The 20,515-nt window shown below is 41.0% G+C and overlaps 2 pseudogenes; both read right to left on the bottom strand.

Moving 5' to 3' along the window:
• LOC143624574 (F-box protein At1g47056 pseudogene) overlaps window positions 1-7,370 on the bottom strand; it is a 34,145-nt pseudogene extending 26,775 nt beyond the window's left edge.
• Window positions 7,371-13,896: 6,526 nt separating this feature from the next.
• LOC143624576 (F-box protein At1g47056 pseudogene) lies at window positions 13,897-15,417 on the bottom strand (annotated as a pseudogene).
• Between the last annotated feature and the right edge of the window lie 5,098 nt (window positions 15,418-20,515).

Genomic DNA, 20,515 nt, shown 5'->3' on the forward strand with positions numbered 1-20,515 from the left:
CACCGCCGGCTGTCAGTGCCATTTTTACCGCATCTTTCACTGAGCCGGCGGTTACTTTTGCTGCGGATTCCGCGGCGGCTGTTACCATGCCTCCTCCGTCATCGGCAACGACGGCCGAACCTTCAGGTATGCATGGGGCTTATCGTCAACCTCTGCCTCCTTCCCATCTGCCTGACCTTTTGGATGGATTTCCCTTGGGTTCAGGTAATGGGTTTGGCGGCTATCGGCCTGTTATTGACCCTACAGGTGCGTAGGGTTCTTTTGGCCCATTTTATATATATTTTTTTATCATCTTTTCCTAACTGCGTTTTGTTTTTTGCAGTGTCGGATTCCAATGAAGTGTATGTTCCACGATGGAACATCCGCCGAGGAACAACCTTTCGCACCCCTGTGGAGTGCGTGGAGTGGGCTCGTCACGCTGCTCCCAGTGGTGCGTTGGGGGAAGCCATGGCTAGCTACCAGGAGGGTAGGCTAACCAATGAGCTTCGGGTTCTCCTGGCCCGGATGCAGCCGCGCGTCGAGCTGCTTTGTCGTGAAAACGACAAGTTAAAAGCAGCTCGCATTAAAGAAGTAGCTCAGGCGCGGGCTGTCCGGGAGGAGAACCAAAGGCTTACCGCAGTGGCTGCGGAAAAGGAGAAGGCCTTCAAGGCCCTCGAGGTTGAAGTTCAGGCCCGGCTCGAGGCCCGTTCCAAGGCTGCCCAAGCTGTTAATGAACAGCTTCGGCTGGCTAAGTAAACTGCAAGGAACGCAACCGAGAGGGCCACCAAGGCTGAAGCTGTTGCTGAGCCTCTACGCGTGGAGAATGAAGAGCTTAAAGCCAAATTAGAGGCTCTCCAGCAGGCTCATGATGCCTTGGCGATGGAAGACGCCAAAAAGCTCCAAGAGATCTTGGACCAGAGGGGGGTGCTTGACCACACTGAGCGGAAGCTAAAGGGCGTCGAAGAGGCTGCGGCTAAAGAAGTGTTGCTTGCCAACCTTAACAAGAGTGAAGCCGAACGCGCCCGTAACGAAGCTCAAGCTGCCCTCCAGGAGGCTCTGGTTGCCAAGGAATGGCTTCTTCGAGAAGCGTTGTCTCAGGTATGCTTTTCATGTCTTTACGCTTTTCTTTGTAAATAGAAAAGGTTCTGATAGTTGTATATTTTCTTGTAGGTTGTGCATCGGGTCTTCACGGAGACGTCTTATGACGATGCTATGAGCGCAGCCCTCAACGCTTCTCACGAGGATGGGGAAAAGGCCGGCTTCCTGCTTGGTCTAGGGTTCGTTGAGAAAGGCATCCCGCCTTCCAACTTCCCTTTGTATAATGTTGATACTGAAGCTGTTTACGACCAAGCAGTGAATCAGTATGCCGCCTTCCCGCATCCGGTGGTGGAGAAGGTGAACCAAGTTGCTGCTGCTGATGATGGGCTAGCTATCCTTAAAGCTTTCCTTGAACCGCCACGCTCTACTGATGGTGCTGGTCCAAGTGGAAGTGGCCCTGAAGCTTGATCCTGAAGATCCCCTCCCACTGCTAGGATAGATTTAGCTTGTATAGATTTATTTTCTTGTAGGCGGGTAGTTACCCGGCCATTCTTGTAATGAATCATTGTGAAATATAAATCTTTGTGCGGGTAAGACCGCTACTTTCTCTGGATTCCTTGCTTTATAAACGTTATATGACTTGCATACTTTAGTTTAAATTAGCAATTTTCCAAGTGTAGAATAAGTTAACCTTTGAACGTGGTAGATAATAGGTTGAAGTTTTGCTTCCTCTTTCGTGATTGTGCGGGTAGGACCGTCACTTGCACTTAGTAGGATGGCTAAACTTTACCTACATCTGACCTGCGTGGAGGTTTTCCTCATCTTTTTTGAAATTTCTAAGTGTTTAGGATAAGTTAACCTTTGAACGTGGTAGATAATAGGTTGAAGTTTTGCTTCCTCTTTCGTGATTGTGCGGGTAGGACCGTCACTTGCACTTAGTAAGATGGCTAAACTTTACCTATATCTGACCTGCGTGTAGGTTTTCCTCATCCTTTTGTTAGAAATTCTGTTTTGAATAAGTTAACCGTTCGACGCGCGGTTGTCAATAGGTTAGTGTTCAGTTTCCTCTCATGATTCATGCGGATAGACCGGCACTTTCATTTAGTAGGATGACTGAACTTTTCCCCTTCAACTGACCTGCGTGAAGGTTTGCCGTTTTTTGGGTTTATGCGGGTTTTGCCGCCTTCCCCACGCAACGACTTTCCACGTAATTATGCGGTGAAAACCGGCATATCCGTGTTGAATAAATTAACCGTTCGACGCGCGGTTGTTAATAGGTTAGTGTTCAGTTTCCTCTATCATGATTCATGCGGATAGACCGGCACTTTCATTTAGTAGGATGACTGAACTTTTCCCCTTCAACTGACCTGCGTGAAGGTTTGCCGTTTTTTGGGTTTATGCGGGTTTTGCCGCCTTCCCCACACAACGACTTTCCACGTAATTATGCGGTGAAAACCGGCATATCCGTGTTTGAAGTTCATAAAGTATAAATGTAAAATCATCAGCGTCGATGTTCTAAGGAGAATCATTTCCATTAGAAGTGGCTCCGGCCCTTTTCTTTACAAATTTGGAATTGATCTACATGCAAACTGTGTAATTGAGCTCCCTTCCATGTTGTTGGGATGGGAGTGCCATCGAGCCGATATGCACCTGGTTCGGGATCTCGTTCTTTACGCAGCATGTAGTCTCCACATTGAAGCTGTAATTTTATTCGTGTTTTCCCCAGCTGGGGTTCTACACGCATCAGCCTGCTCAGCGTTCATTGCGCCACGAGGTGCGCGAGCGTCCCGTCTCTGACAAATGCTTCGACCATGTCTTTTACGTCTATGCATTCTTCAGTGTTGTGGCCTTTTGTCCTGTGAAAGTCACAGTATTTGCTCCGATCAGCATTGTGACGATGTCGGATTATTGGAGCCTTTGGCCATGGGAGCTCCTCAGTGGCGAATATCTCGGTGACGCTTTTGGTGAGCGGCGTCCATCTGGAGTTCTGGTTTGTCTGTACGTTATCTCTTCCGCCTAACCGATGTTGCAAGCCGGATGAGGTGTCAAAGTTTACCCTTGACTGCCAAATGCCTTGCTTCCGCTTTTTGTTTAATCGGGCGGTAAGGACGTTGTCTTCTCTTGTTTTCTGGGTGTAGAGGTTTGTGCTCTGTGGGAGATCTCTACCCAGTTGCTTCTCCGTTTCCGCAAAGCGTTTTGCTGCTGTCATGATGGCATCCCATGTGGATGGCATGCCATCTTTACCCGTTAAGGTGCGGATGAGCTCTGGGTCGTTCGCGCCCTGAATAAAAGCAGCGCGAACAAGATCTTTGCTAATGTTACCCAGACTTAGCTTCTTTGAGTTGAAGCGAGTGATGAAGTCTGGCAAAGATTCATCTTCCTCTCGAATGCATTTGAGGATTGTCCATTTGGCTGAAGTGTTGGCTAAACTTCTGTTGGAAGTCTGCCCAGTCGTAGATGTGGTTGACCGGTAACGATCGAACCACGCTCTAGCTGGCCCAACAAGCGTCATTTGGAACATGTAACACCACGTAGGTTCCGTCCAATTGCTGACGGTTGCCCCGACTATGAATCTGTTCAAATGATCGTCTGGGTCAGATATACCATCATAAGTGCCGATGTTCGACATCTGTTTGGCACTTTTTGGGGCGATTGCTTCTGCAATGTCCCTTGCAAATTTGGACGTTCCCGCGTTTGCCACAGTTGGTCTGAATGTTTTGGAGAAGTCACGTGGACTTCCACCTGTGTTTTTTGGTTTGAAGGCTTCTCCAAAACGCCTTCTCGGTTGGGAGTCCGTTTCCTTACGCTTCCCTTTTGCCCTATGGCGAGGGTTCGCGTCGGTGTCGGATTCCTCCGAGTCATCGTCCAAGTATTCTTCGAATTCGTCAGCCTGTTGGACGGAACGCAAGCGTTCGTCCAACTCAGCTTGGAATTCCTTCTGACGTGCCTCCGCCCATGCCTTAACTTCATCGAGTGTTTGGCGGGGGAGTCTTGTTCGTTTCTCTAACTGGGTATCGGTGAATCCCAGTGAGCGATTATTTACTGCACTTGCCCCAGCTTGGGTAACTGGGGTAGTGTTCGTAAAATTTACTTCACTTGCCCCGGCTTGGGTAACCGGGGTAGTGTTTGTAAAAACTGTGTAGCCGGTATTCCCCCCAGTAGCTGGGGTTGTGGTTACCGGAATTTCTTTAACCATCTTTCCAGAAGTTTGAAAAAACTGAAAAGAAATGAAGTTCTAGCTTTATGCACGGATGGCGCCAATGAAGAAACACTAACCGGACCCCGGGCAGATTACGGGTAACCTGTGGGTTAGATAGATGTTTCCCACGAGGGGTTAGACCCAGCAAAGATGGTTCTTCTGATAACCTGCAAAACAGACACCGTGAGCTTGTCACTGAGAAGGGGGGGGGGGTTCCTCCTTGTGACCACCCTCCGGCGTGAGAATCAGACTAGATTGCTCTTTAAATATAAATGTATATTAAGAGATTGCTAGAGCAGATATCAGGTATAATATGATGATAATATGATAAGATATGATGAGATGAGATGATCATACCATTTGGGGTATTTATAGCCGAAGGTAGGTTTCCAGGGAGGTGTGGCCGGCTGAATAGTATTCCTGTTCCACCAACTGTGGCCTACGCACGTGCCCTGCTGGTAGTTGGTGGGTAGGCAGCGGCTGACAGTGACCAGGCCTGCTGTGTACTATTCCTTTTCCACCAACTGCCGGCTATGCACGTGGTATGACAGGAGTTGGTGAGTAGGCAGCGGCTAATAGTGACATACAGTACAGGAGCATGCTGCTCGCCATACTGTTGTCAATAAGCTGTCGTATCTTTAGTCAGATCTTTTGCCCATACCTCGTCAGGTACAGTACAGAAGATCTTCCCGTATCGTACGGACTGGCTTTTGGGCGGGAGTATTCCCCCTCCCGCCTTTGTGCGGGATTGTTCCCGGCTTTGCTCATTCCTTCAGGTGACACTGAATGAGAGCTAAGTGCCTTGTGCGTGTAGCCTTGCTGCGCGGGTGGCCTTCCCTGATGGCTTGTATCCGCAGCTGCGGGAACAGGCAGAGTCCTTCACCATTGGGAGGCATTTCCTGCGGGAACAGCTTGCGTACTGCGCGTAAGGACGTCACGTCTCTGAGCATGGTGGGTCCTGCGGATCCAGTTGGTTTCTGCGCAGACGTCCCTCTTCAAGGTGAGTCTTGCGGGTCCAACTGGGCTCTGCTGGGACCTACCTCTTTAACCCCTGCGTCGTGAAAAAGGACCGTTGATTCGAGCTACTAGCCACCGGTTCAGGTTGCGCATCAACACCATGGTTCATTATAGCAGGGACCTCGACCACGTCTTCTTGTGCGCCACTTTCATTTGCAGTTGCATCCAAATAAACCTCCAACGATCCCCGCCTCGCATGTAACCAATTCCCAGTTCCACTTGAAACATATCTACAACCCTTCACCTTAATCTTCACCAAATTAGGACAACCATAAGCAAAAGCCAATCAAAAGCAGCTCCTTAAGGTGCACAAGGTGTGTACCAATTTCCATTAAGTCATCATGTCCGATTTTACCCATCTTCCAGCCGTTGATAAGAAGCCTTCTCAAGTAATGGCAGCTTTCGGCGACCGCGATCACTCCAGCATCGGTGCAATCAGGAATCTTAACATTATGAAAAATTTGCAAATGCGGACAATTAGACAACGCAGAGAGACCGGTATCACTCACCAGAAGTCTCTCCAAATGGACCTCTATTATGTTATTACCAGGAACGGCAACTGATTCCAATACACTATCCCATCGACCCACACAATGAATCAGTTTCAGCGACTGCAGTTTCTTCAAACCAGTAATTAACGGTTCGAAAAAGAAGCCGCAGACGCTGTGAAGATGTATGCATTTTAGTGACGAAGCAGCGGCTCCAGGACGGACTAGCTCCAGCACCGTTCCGTCGTTGATACTGTGGAGGCGCAACCCCTTAATTGATAGTTCTTCAAGAGAAAATACAATATACCGCACAAATGTTTAAAGGAGAAGCGCTGGAATGGTGGAACACACTGATAGGTGTTGTACAACTTGATGTGGGAGGAGTTTAAAGAGATGGTGTTGGCAAAGTTCTGCTCGATGCACGAAACCGACCGAATCCAAACCAAATTCCTTAGTCATAAAGTCATAGGAACGAACCTCCGTGAATACAACATAAAATTTCATGAATACTGTCGACTTGTGCCCTAGCTGGTCACCCCTGAGTCCAGCAAAGTCACTCGTTACATATGAGGACTCCCGCGAGCGACATGGTAAGGTGTCACCTTCCACAAACAGCCGACTCTGCGATGGAATTGGCTGGTTACTTGATAAACGGTCTTATTCGCCACAAAGAAGAAGACAAGAAAGTGGTGCCATCAAGCAACCACAAGAAGACCGGAGGTGCCCAATTCAAGGGCAAGGGTATTGAATGGAAGAGATAGAGTAAACATCAAATTATATTCTTCATAAACACAACCACTTTGGTATACGAAATAATTTGTGTGGTGTTCAAATTACCGCTTGTAGTTTGCATAATAAAACTAAAAAACAAAAAAAGAAAAAGAAAAAAAAAATTTGATCAACTCTAAACGTAAGTTTAAACAGTAATTATATAAACGAAGTAATTTATGAGCCGCCACTGGAACTGCCGTTGCCACCTGAGCTCCTCCCGAAAGCGCAAGCCGCAAGACCCCTGCGACCGAAAACCCCAAACTCTTGAAAAAGGACCGTAGATTCGAGCTACTAGCCACCGGCTCAGGTTGCGCCAGGACGGACTAGCTCCAGCGCCGTTTCGTCGTTGATACTGTGGAGGCGCAACCTCTTAATTGATAGTTCTTCAAGAGAACTGCAGTATTTGTGTATGAGTGCGTTGATTGCGTGAACGCTAATCACACAAGCTCCACACGAGAACTTCTTCAACTGCTTGCAGTAATGGGCTAACGCCTCCATACCTAACTCGGTAATGTTATTGCAGCCACGGAGCTTGAGGCGCATGAGTCTCGGGCAATGGATGGATATTAGGGTCAGCCCGAAGTCCTCTACACTGCGGTGGTTAGGGGAGCATCGTAGATAGAGATCCATCACCGAAATGAACCGTGAAAACATTATACAGAGGTAGGGGAGATTGCGCATTGAGCGATGAGCGTGATACGGTACCGGCTCTGACCTTCGACGAGCAGCCATCTTCTGGATACGAGCGAGCAACGCTTGCGGTCGCTGATATCAAGGTAGTTGAAAATTATGGCTAATATATCATTTGGAAGGAAAGAAGTATAGTCGATAGGAGCGGTGGAGGAAGACGGTGAATGGGAAGAGGGGGATTGCCCCATTGATCAGGTGAAAGTTTAGCTACTATTATTATTATTATTATTATTATTATTATTATTATTATTATTATATGTGAGAGCCGAGAGGCTAATTTTAATATGAATGGAGTTCGTGAAAAACGAGTTGGAAGGAATGTGCTTGAAGTTCGAAGGATGTGGGTTGAGGTTTGAGAAGAGTCCACTTGTTATTATACCCATTTGGACGAGAGTAATATGCAATTGCCAACTGTTTCTAACATTCAATAATTTTTTATTTGAATGCAACAGTCTTGACTTATCTTTGAATTTGAGTATAGTTGTTAGATGGTTCGTGTTTGTTGGTTGGCAAGTCCAGTCCTACATAAACGTGAACCCGAACATATAAATAAAAAAAATCGCGTTAGTCATGTGAATCCAAGCATGACATGAATGTTCATGGGTGACCCGAACACGACTCATTCGACCCAGAAGTTTGTAATTTATATGTTGGTTTTATATGGCCAACTACTTTAATTTATTACATAAAAAATAAAAATTAAAAAATAAATGGGTTAAACGTGTCAACTTGGGAACTGACTCGAACCTGTTTATATCGAACCCAAGCCAGGATATTTCACGTTGTTGTGTTTTCAGTTAGTGTCTCAAATTCACATCCCTAAATTTTAGTTACATATTTATTTTTAACGTGTTTAAGAAGCGTCCAAATAAATCGTCATCGTAAAGTTATGTGCCAGATCCTTAAGGTAACATGTGGAAGGATTTACGTCGGAGCTAGTGACGACAAAGAATTCACGAGTCATTACGTCAGACATTGAAACCGCCAGTCGTCATGAGACGCGAGAAAACGTTAAAGTAAATATTGATATATGGTAAAATGGGCAAGTTGGTAAATGCTAATAAGTTGGTACATGAACTGTGTTGTAATGAATGAATAATCGGTTGGTTAGTGAAGTATTTTTAGTATACCTAGTTAATGGTGGGGGTGCTCAATGACATAAGATGTGGTATTTTTTCTTGGTTTGCATGAAATATCAAGAGGTATGACATATTATTTTGACATGCACCGCTTGCCTAATTTAGTTATCTTTGAACAAAGATTTAATATTGTATAATGTCATTGCATTAAACGTGCCTCTTGACTTGTCCTAAGCCATGACTAGCCAGAGTTTACCCGGTTTGCGAGTTTATTTGGTCTGTAGATGGATGTTTAACTTTGGTCATTACATACTGAGAATACTGTCGGTATTGTTTGGTTATGGTTAATTTCATTTAATTTTATTGGTTAACAATTCAGTTTTCGGTTATAGTTTGATTTTTGTTCACCCCTAGAGTTTAGTACTTACGGTTAATTTCAACTAATTTTTCGGTTAACGGTTCAGCTTTTTTTTTTAATTATTATTATGATTCAATTTTGCTCACTCCTATAACTAGTAGTTGACACGTCCGGTGAACGGGAATATCAACTTTGAAATTAAATGACTACATTAATTTATTAACAAATGTGACGGTTTGATTACCTTCCAATAAATTTTTGGGAGGGAGATTTCAAACTTCTTATTACGTACAAATGTCGAAATATGAAAAATAAATACTCAAATTCTATATGTACCTCTTGCGCATAGTTAAATATGTGTAAATATATAACATAATCAAGAAAAATATGAATACATGATTACCAAAATCGCCTTCATCATATAGTCTTGTCAAGAGTGTCGGACAATCACAAAATTTCGGGCCACTCAAACTAATAGCTTAATTTTGACGATATTCAGCGATGCAGATAATAATGCACAATTGGTCCCGTACAATCTATGTATTCACGTGAGTGAAGTATGCAAATTATATAAATTTATAAAAGTTGCCCATTATGATTAATACCAATAAGATGACATTCATAGACCATACCTTATGTTAACAATTTAAAATGTTACAAAAAAGGCATTTTAAATTTAAAAGTAAATAATAAATGGGTTAAACGGGTCAACCCATGAACTGATCAGGTTGACCCGAACATGACCCGTTATCTAAAATGGGGTCACAAATTGTAACATCATGAAATTATCAGGTCAAAAATGCAAAGTTTCAAAGTAAAAGGATCAAAAAGAATAATTCTGATTTTTTGGCCAATCGCGATACGCGACGGTATTAGAGCCAACGGCATTGCGTATCGCGATGGCTCTGTCTGACACAGGGACACGTGCCTTGCCACGTGTCCACACGTGGCATAAAGTATGCCACGTGTCACCACGTGGCAAGCCTCCTGACAACTCATCAACCCTACGTCGCGATACGCGACGGGTTTCTCCCCAAGCCATCGCGTATCACGATGGTCCCGGGTCAGCCTATAAATAGCAAGCTACAGCGTCTCATTTCTTCACACCAACCTTCACAACTCACTTCTCTATCTAGAAATCCCACTCTCTCTCTAAATATCGTAAATCGTGCCAAGTTTCTTCGTTTTTCATGCCTTAACCCGACGTATCTCGAAATCCGTGCCACATACCGACGACGATATCTCGAAGTTTGTGTCACCAAGGAGACGAGCCGACACCTTGCCTCAAAGTACGTGGCAACAAAGATCAAAGATTTGGCGTGCATTGGTTGGCGTGTTAAAGAAAGTTTTAATCAAGATTCACTAGAAAACAAGAAGGCGTCAAGTGTTGCCCAAGTGTCTAGGGTATTATAAGTGAAACAAGGTAGGCATAATGCCTAAATAAAATAATAATAAAATATTAAAAGGCTTAAACCTTAAGTCGAGGGTATACTCGATACCTCGAAAATTACAAAGAAAAAATAACAAAGAAAGATATATATATATATAATGTGATTCTTTGTTATAAATATAATTTAAGTTTATTATTATTATTCTTAAATAATTGTTAAAAGTAAAATATATGTTTCTTCAAGAAGAAGAAACGTAGAGTTTTAGAAAAGTAAAACTAGAAGTTTAACTTGTAAAAAGAAAAGAATGAATATCTAAACTAAATGTTTAAAAAGAAAATATAATTAAGGTAAAGAATATACAAAAGAGACTAAAGGTGTTAAGCCAGATTAAAGATCCGGTATTAACAAAAGGTTATACTCGCACTATATGTGTGAGATAGCAAAAAAGGAAGAACCGATCAGTGCATTGAAGCTGATATTTTCAAAGAAAAGGTGAATACGTCCAACTTTATAAACTTGTATTAAACGTGTCAAACAAATTGATTACATGAGATTACGTATCTCTAAAACATTATAAACAAAAGTAACCGCTAGTCCTCAGGCTGTCGTGTATGTTTGTTTGGATCCTTACATATGTGGTAAAAATTCGGTGGGCACACCGCTCCACACCTGGTTATGAGCCTCCGCCTCGATGGGCCGGACCTAAGTTACGTCCGAGTGAGGGTAATCATGTGTATACTGATGGTACCTAAGTAATGTCGAACGCTGCTGTGTTTGCTGAGGTGTCTTGATGGTACTTAAGTTTATAATTGTGTTTTGTTTTTAAAACTTGATTATTCCTAAACCACGATGGCCCTGACCTAAGTTATGTCTCGAGGGGTAATCAAGTAAAGAAAAATATTTTATACGTCAGCTTATTCACGTTGCTGACGTATTTTCTAAACATTTTACAGGTAATGAAGGATGGACGCTTGGAAGGACGAAGTGACATCCAGGCGATCTGATGGCTCAGATCATTTTGTTAATATCAAAATATGAATGGTGGTTTTTGTATAAAACAAGTAATCTTTTGTAAACAATAACCGGGAACTTTTAAGTCCCGTGTTTTGTTAGTGTAAATTTTATAATATTTTAATCCACGCAATTATATTTTACGCTTTAATCCGCTAACTCTGATAAGTTTACAAAAGTGGTACCAGTTGTTAGTCGCACGCCTAGGCCTAAGATGGGGGTGTGACAAGTTGGTATCAGAGTCATCGATCTTAGCGAATTAGGTATTAAATAATAATACCTAAGCTTCGATCCAAGTGAATAGGAAAAATATTTTATTATTTGTTTAAATATAAATAGGGATAAGATAGGCTAGTAACCTTTTCCATCCCCCCGCAATCTAAACCATCCAACCCATAGATGTCTTTCAATAAGATGACGGATAGCTTTATGCGAGATGCAAGAAGAGCTGGAAACCCCGAACCCCTACCAAAAGACAACATGAGCGAAGACTATTACGAAGATTTCTTCAACCAAGATCACCCAATCAAACGATCCATACCGGTTTACTTTCCCGACACCGAACAACTACCAATTAACATACCCGATGATCCACCAAGGCAAGACTATGAAGCACCGAGACATTCAAGCTATCATCCATCAATCATACCGACGTATCACCCGTCCGACATCCCGACGTACCATCCATCAAACATTCCGGAGTATCCTCCGTCTGACATACCAATGTATCATCCACCCAATCCCCATCCGTATTATGCATTCTTAGCCAACAAACAAGTCAAGGTGGACCCCGAGTCTAACCCTTCTGACCGGATGCAATGTCACTCTGATCAAAGACGATGGCACACCGGAACCTCTACATAAGATTCCATTGATTCTCAACCCAACACCTACAATGGTCCCTCACGGAAGCCAAAGATGAGAGTCATTCAACCCTATGAGAGCCACCGTCTGCATCTTGTAGTAGCTGAAACGGCAAAGATAATGGAAAAGGAAGACCCTGAAGAAGACCCAAAGGAAGAGGATCCAGAAGAAGATGAAGAAATCACTGAAGCGGTAACAACTCCAACGGAAGAACCATCAGATTGTGATTTCCCACCAAGTCAAGAATGTGTGCAACCATTTTTCCACAAGAATTCAAGCTATGGATCTGTAGACCCCTATGTACAATACCTTCAAGGAATCAGGAACAAGTCTCCGCCAAGCTTCCCACCGTATCAAGGCAAAATTCCATCAATTGCGGACCAAGCAGATGAGATACGTCAGAAAAATGAAGCCGCTGAAGCATTATACAATTACACGTCTGACGTTACATCATCACCATACCCCCAAGAACCACTATGACATTGTTATGATGGGGTACCGCGTTCCGCCACCTCGATATAGATACATGAACGAGATCTCGCAGTCCCAGGAAGAGCATCTTGATAGGGCCTTACATGAGACTGACGATCCGAGGAAGAAGATATCCATGGATGGAAACAAAAAGAAGAAGATAGGAGACAAGCTTCTTCGTAAATGCAATAAGATGACTAATATGGTGAAGAAATTTATGAAAGATTAAGAAATAATGGAATGTGTGATGTTTGTATGTAATGTTTATGTGTTTTAAATAGAGAACGCTAAAACGTTCTCGTATGGATAGGGAGATATATATATATATATATATATATATATATATATATATATATATCTTTTAAGTACATATATATATAATTGTAAAATAAATAAATGAATAAAATGATTGTTAAAGAAATGAACGTAATTTAAACTTCAGAATGTCGAATCAAAGTAATGTTGAAGCTTCTCGAAAGGATGAAAAAAACCGTGCACATAAAGATAAAGAACAAGAACAAGAAAAAATACCTGATAAATATATGAATCATATACAAAAGATGACAAAAGAAGCTGTGAGAGCCGAATCTCACAGTAGGTCTCAAACTAAGCAAACCAATTCTGCTGAACAATCTCGAAAATCTATTAAATCACGTCCTAAACCGTCTCATCTTGAAGGAAGTGTTCATGAATCAAACGCTAGAGGAGAATTTAATATAAAATTTAAGAAGATGAAGATTGAAAGTTGTTCGTTTAAAAATTTCAAGAACTTCGGACCGAAGGAATTCTATAGCGACAAATGTGCCATTGCCACCCTAAGATGGCTACAAGAGATGGAATCGATCGTGATCATAAGCAAGTGCTCCGAGCACAGAAAATACAATATACCGCACAAATGTTTCAAGGAGAAGCGCTGAAATGGTGGAACACACTGATCATGAGCAAAGGAAGACTGGTGTTGTACAACTTGATGTGGGAGGAGTTTAAAGAGATGGTGTTGGCGAAGTTCTGCCTGATGCACGAAACCGACCAAATCCAAACCAAATTCCTTAGTCATAAAGTCATAGGAACGCACCTCCGTGAATACAACACAAAATTTTATGAATACTGTCGACTTGTGCCCCAGCTTGTCACCCCTGAGTCCAGCAAAGTCACTCGTTACATATGAGGACTCCTGCGAGCGACATGGTAAGGTGTCACCTTCCACAAACAGCCGACTCTGTGATGGAATTGACTGGTTACTTGATAAGCGGTCTTATTCGCAACAAAGAAGAAGACAAGAAAGTGGTGCCGTCAAGCAACCACAAGAAGACCGGATGTGCCCAATTCAAGGGCAAGGGTATTGAATGGAAGAGATAGAGTAAACCTCAAATTATATTCTTCATAAACACAACCACTATGGTATACGAAGTAATTTGTGTAGTGTTCAAATTACCGCTTGTAGTTTACATAATAAAACTAAAAACGAAAAAAGAAAAAGGAATTTTTTTTTATCAAATCTAAATGTAAGTTTAAACAGTAATTATATAAACGAAGTAATTTATGAGCCACCACTGGAACTGCCGTTGCCACCTGAGCTCCTCCCGAAAGCGCAAGCCGCAAGACCCCTGCGACCGAAAACCCCAAACCGCGTCTTGAAAAAGGACCGTAGATTCGAGCTACTAGCCACCAACTCGGGTTGTGCATCAACACCATGGTTCATTGTAGCAGGGACCTCGACCACGTCTTCTTGTGCGCCACTTTCGTTTGCAGCTGCATCCACGGTTCGAGGTTCATTATCCAAATAAACCTCCAACAATCCCCGCCTCGCACGTAACCAATTCCCAGTTCCACTTGAAACATTTCTGCAACCCTTCACCTTAATATTCACCAAATTAGGACAGCCATAAGCAAAAGACTCAATCCCAAAATCAGTTACAGGGCAACATCTAATGCTGAGCGTCTTTAATGCATCACAATAAAACGCGATACGTAAAACTTCATCATCATAAACCGTATCGCATCCACATAGCGTTAATCGCTCCAACTTCTTACAATGCATTGCAATTTCACGTAAACTTATCATGGTAGGGTTTACGCCAATCAAAATCAGCTCCTTAAGGTGCACAAGGTGTGTACCAATTGCCATTAAGGCATCATGTCCGATTTTATTCATCCTCCAGCCGTCGATAAGAAGCCTTCTCAAGTAATGACAGCTTTCAGCTACCGCGATCACTCCAGCATCGGTGCAATCAGGAATCTTAACAATATGAAAAATTTGCAAACGCGGACAGTTTGATAACGCAGAGAGACCGGTATCACTCACCAGAAGTCTCTCCAAATGGACCTCTATTATGTTATTACCAGGAACGGCAACTGATTCCAGTACACTATCCCATCGACCCATGCAATGAATCAGTTTCAACGACTGCAGTTTCTTCGAACCAGTAATTAACGGTTCGAAAAAGGAGCCGCAAACTCTGTGAAGATGTATGCATTTGAGTGACGAAGCAGCGGCGCCAGGACGGACTAGCTCCAGCGTCGTTTCGTCGTTGATGCTGTGGAGGCGCAACCTCTTAATTGATAGTTCTTCAAGAGAACTGCAGTTGTCGAGGAGTGCGTTGATTGCGTGGACGCTAATCACACAAGCTCCACACGAGAACTTCTTCAACTGCTTGCAGTAATGGGCTAACGCCTCCATACCTAACTCGGTAATGTTATTGCAGCCACGGAGCTTGAGGCGCATGAGTCTCGGGCAATGGATGGATATTAGGGTCAGCCCGAAGTCCTCTACGCTGCGGTGGTTAGGGGAGCATCGTAGATAGAGATCCATCACCGAACTGAACCGTGAAAACATTAAACCGAGGTAGAGGGAGATTGCGCATTGAGCGATGAGCGTGAGACGGTACCGGCTCTGGCCTTCGACGAGCAGCCATCTTCTGGATACGAGCGAGCAACGCTTGCGGTCGCTGATATCAAGGTGGTTGAAAATTATGGCTAATATATCATCTGGAAGGAAAGAAGTATAGTTGATAGAAGCGGTGGAGGAAGACGGTGAATGGGAAGAGGGGGATTGCCCCATTGATCAGGTGAAAGTTTAGCTATTATTATTATTATTATTATTATTATTATTATTATTATTATTATTATTATTATTATTATTATTATTATTATTATTATTATTATTATATGTGAGAGGCTAATTTTAATATGAATGGAGTTCGTGAAAAACGAGTTGGAAGGAATGTGTTTGAAGTTCGAAAGATATGGGTTGAGGTTTGGGAAGACTCCACTTGTTATTATATCCATTTGGACGAGGACGAGAGTAACATGCAGTTGCCAACTGTTTCTAACATTCAATAAATTTTTATTTAGATGTAACAGTCTTGACTTATCTCTAAATTTGTGTAGGGGGTGTTAAATGGGTAGTGTTCGTTGGTTGGCAAGTCCAGCACTACATAAACGTGAACCCGAACATGAAAATCAAGAAAATTGTGTTAGTTATGTGAATCCAAACACGACATGAATGCTCATGAGTGACCCGAACACAACTCATTCGACCCAGAAGTTTGTAATTTATATGTTGGTTTTACATGGCCAACTACTTTAATTTATTACATAAAAAAATAAAATTAAAAAATAAATGGGTTAAACGTGTCAACCTAGGAACTAACTCAAACCCGTTTATATCGATTCCAAGCCAGCAAATTTCACGTTGTTGTGTTTTCAGTTAGTGTCTCAAATTCACATCCCTAAATTTTAGTTATATATTTATTTTTAACGTGTTTAAGAAGCGTCCAAATAAATCGTCATCGTAAAGTTATTGTGCCAGATCCTTAAGGTAATACGTGGAAGGATTTACGTATGAGCTATTGACGACAAAGAATCCACGAGTCATTATGTCAGACATTAAAACCGCCAGTCGTCATGAGACGCGAGAAAACGTTAAAGTAAATATTGATATATGGTAAAATGGGTAAGTTGGTAAATGCTAATAAGTTAGTGCATGAATTGTGTTGTAATGAATGAATAATTGGTTGGTTAGTGAAGTATTTTTAGTATACTAGTTAATGGTACGGTGCTCAATGACATAAGATGTGTTATTTTTTCCTGGTTTGCATGAAATTTCAAGAAGTATGACATATTATTCGACATGCACCGCTTGCCTAATTTAGTTATCTTTGAACAAACATTTAATGATATATGATGTCATTGCATTAAACATGCTTCTTGACTTGTCCTAAGCCATGACTAGCCAGAGTTTACCCGGTTTGCGAGTTTATTTGGTCATTACATGTATGTTCAACTTTGGCCGTTACAGGCTGAGAATATTGTCGGCTTTGTTCGGTTATGGTTAATTTCATTTAATTTTATTAATTAACAGTTCTATTTTCGGTTATAGTTTGATTTTTGTTCACCCCAACAGTTTAGTACTTACGGTTTATTTCAATTAATTTTTGGGTTAATGGTTCTGCTTTTTTTTTGTTATTAACTTATTATTATGATTCAATTTTGCTCACGTCTATAATTTATTACTTGGCTAAAATGATTTATATTTTCATACCACCCTCTAATAATGTGAGCCGGTAGTCTTTTATTCTCTAAAAATCTCCGAAACTTGTTTGGTTCTGTTACCACACAAAATGTTTTGAAGACATTTTTTTAATCTTTTTGTTTAGATGCCATTACATTACAACTTTGAGTCTTAACATATGCGATATCAAATGCATATAGAAAGCAAAATCAATTGTTTCGAAATACAGTACTTCAATGTGTCAAAGTCTTACGAGCCTTAACATATGCAAAATTAAATGCGTATCGAAATTCATACTGGATGCATAACTTATCTTAATATTAGAAGGCTAGGAGCTTTAATCACAAAATAAGTTACTAGTAAAAACATATAGACATGTGTTGGTGATTTTAATGCCATCAAGTTATTTTAGTTTAGTTGAATTTACTTAAAACAAGAATGAGACCATAATAAATATCGACACAAGTTAGGAGGCGTGAGATACAAACTTGTTTGTGACTATTATGATTTCTAGTGCGTACCAATGAACTCGGTGGTTCAAGGTGGCAGCAAAGCCTCCTAGTGACTGTTCGGGGCGACAAAGGTGGATATTCTAACAAGTTAACCTAACTGAACCTGTTAGGACCCAAAACCGAACCTGATTAGTAACCAGTTTGTCGATATAAACTGATTAACCAGTTCGATTATCAACCTAACCAGTTACTAAGTCTAGTGTTTTTTGATATCAAAACCTGAAACTAACTGTAACAAATTATTGGAATAACCGATTTTTACCACTTTGACCAATAACAAGTTTCGTTGATAATCAAAAGCCTAGTAACCGGTTAACCGGTATTTTCACCTAAGGGCACCCTATCAAAAAGGCTGAGCCTCTGGTAGGGATTTCATACAGGCTTTGTTTGGATTTAAGCCTTTATTATTTGCAGAAAGAAATGGGCCTATCTTTTAAACTAAGAGATGGGCCTAATATTTTTTTTAACTAATATTAGACCAAATTAAATTAGAGTAGTGTTTTTGTTTAACAGAAAAGTTGGGCTTGGTTTCTTGTTTTTTCTTTTAGATGGTATTGTTATCGAATTCAATTTCAATGAACCTGAATTTCGAATTGATAAACACCCTTGTGCGATTCAATTAAAAAGAATAAAATGGCAAAGTTAGAATACTCCTAAAACTTTTGTATAAATACGACATGTTGAGGTTAGAACCCAAAACCTACCACTAAATAAGGGAGGTGGGTGAGGTGTCCCCGATCCGTGAAGCCCGTTCGGCCTTGTCTACCATGGGGTGGTGTTCCCACCCACCCCAAGCCATTCTTCCTTATTTGCTCTATATATATCCCTTCCTTTTTGTTATTTCTTTTCTTTTCAAATCAGTGTAGTGACCCTAATCAGGGGTGTTTTTTGTCGGGCCCAAAGAACATGGAGTGGTGTTGCTGGCGGTCTCGATGACATCTTTTCACCACCCCGATGACCACTCCGTTCATCCAAAGCGGTAAGAACCTTTACAAAGTGAGTTAGCTCGCATTGACTCGATAAAAAAATTAATCACAAATGTGTAAAAGTCGTTTTCATTAACAAGATACGGGTGTCCTAGTCCCGTCTTTTTTATTAAGCACCTTTTATCAATTTAAACTCTTTTGAGACATAGTAACTTCAACTTTCGATCAAGTTTTGTTTGTATAAATTTTGATAATATTTTATCAACCGATAACATTCGGCAAACTTTTTTTAGCCTTATATTTTCAAGCTCAAATAACAAAAACTGAAAAAACCGAAACCAAACTGAAACAAATGAAAAAAAAAGAAACCCGGAAACGAAATCGAATGGTTTCAAAAATCCGAAAACCGAAGTTTCGGTTTTTGGTTTGGTTTTAGCCCAAAATCGACCCAAACGGAACGTACACATCCCTACTCTTTGTAGTTTGCAATATCACAACTCATTGCTTAAGCAACTATCGAGGTAGCATATATGATACTAAATCACAATGCAATTCTTTCAATTATTTACGTCAACAATCGATTTATATTTTGTTGAATGTTCTCATATTTATATATAACCTATAAGCTTCACGAGATGAAAATCTTTGAAGGGATAACACCCTAGAAGATGAATAAACCGGTTACACACGGTAAATATTCAATAAATGCGATTCAAGTAGCGGTAGATCCCGTGGCGTACCCACCCTTTGAGTATGGGGTCGGCCGACCCCTGTGAATTTTTTTTACAAGTATATATGTGTTAAAATCCCGACCGACCCCTGTATAATTTTGACCCCGACCCCTGTGTGATTTCGAGAACAACACAACAACCATGTTGGAATTTTGAGAACAACCTTATGAAATTTGAGACCGGCCCTAATATTTTTTTTACACATTTACAACTTTAACTGTATAAATGTATATAAATAATATACCAATTAAATTTGAGTTTAACATAAAACAATTTAAATACAGGTTTAAGCTCAAATGCTCAATTTTCAAGCACAAGTCTCAAACTCCCAACTTAATCTACATTTAAGCTAATTAAAAAAAAGGAACATGATAGCGGAAGTAATAGGTCAAGTGAATTTAATAGATTAAGTGTTTTAATCTAAAAAAATTGTTTCGGCTATACATTATTTTACTCACTTACTTCATTTGCATTGGTGTATTGTTTATTCGTTAATTAAGGTTAGCTCTCGTATCATTATTACCCATTGCAACCGTAAGCGTTGAAATTTGTTTTTTGGCGATGGAGTACGTGAAGTCCGATTTGCATAATCATATGGGTGATGAGAGTTTAACGAATGTTTTATTTGTTTCATTGAGAAAAAAACCTGCTTATAAATGTCAAACTAGATGATGTTTTGGTTAGATTTCAGAAAATGAAAGCTTGTATAGAACAAAGCTAGATATATTGTTCAATAATTATGCATTTATAATGAAGTTTCTCGTACTTTTTTTTTGTTATATAATGCTATGTTTGATTATCATTTTTTCTATATATACGACCGACGCAATTCGACCCGACCGGATGGTCGAACCGGACCAAAAAAAATTATATAACGATGGTTAACTGTGTACGGATACAAAAAATTTCTGACCCTTGTGAGAAAATTTCATGGATCCGCCACTGGATAGATCTAGACAAAGTTACATGCAACTCTTGTAAATATAAGTACATAAAGGTTGGCATGACCGATGTCCATTCAACCAATTCAACTATGAAAGATGGGTCGTCATAATCAAGAATCGATCCTTCCAAAACAAGGTATGGGAACCACAATTAAGATCGACAACAAAACTTAATTAGTTCATATAGACTACCATGCTGGAGGTTAGACACATACAAACCTTTCTCTCAATGATGAGACTAAGTAGTGTTATGAGCAAAGAGAAAGATACCATTATTATCAACCAAGATCTATCAGTGGAGATTCCTTTTAACGGCAATGTTCATTCTAATCTTGAAGGTGTTCACTCCTTTAGCTCGATCTTGATTTCTAGCTAGCTTCTTTAGGAGTTACTTCCCATGGCAAGCTTCGAACCCATGTGGCAACACCGCCATCACCTATGCAAGTATGCATGTCTTTGAACCATGTGGTTAATCTTTGCCACTTAACCAACTTATGTTTATTTTGTGTTTAATTTCACTTAAATAAAGAAAA

The sequence above is a fragment of the Bidens hawaiensis genome, unplaced genomic scaffold, assembly GCF_021521415.1.
Source record: "Bidens hawaiensis isolate Kalapana, Puna unplaced genomic scaffold, B.hawaiensis_p1.1 tig00003897_1, whole genome shotgun sequence".
Classification (NCBI taxonomy): domain Eukaryota; kingdom Viridiplantae; phylum Streptophyta; class Magnoliopsida; order Asterales; family Asteraceae; genus Bidens; species Bidens hawaiensis.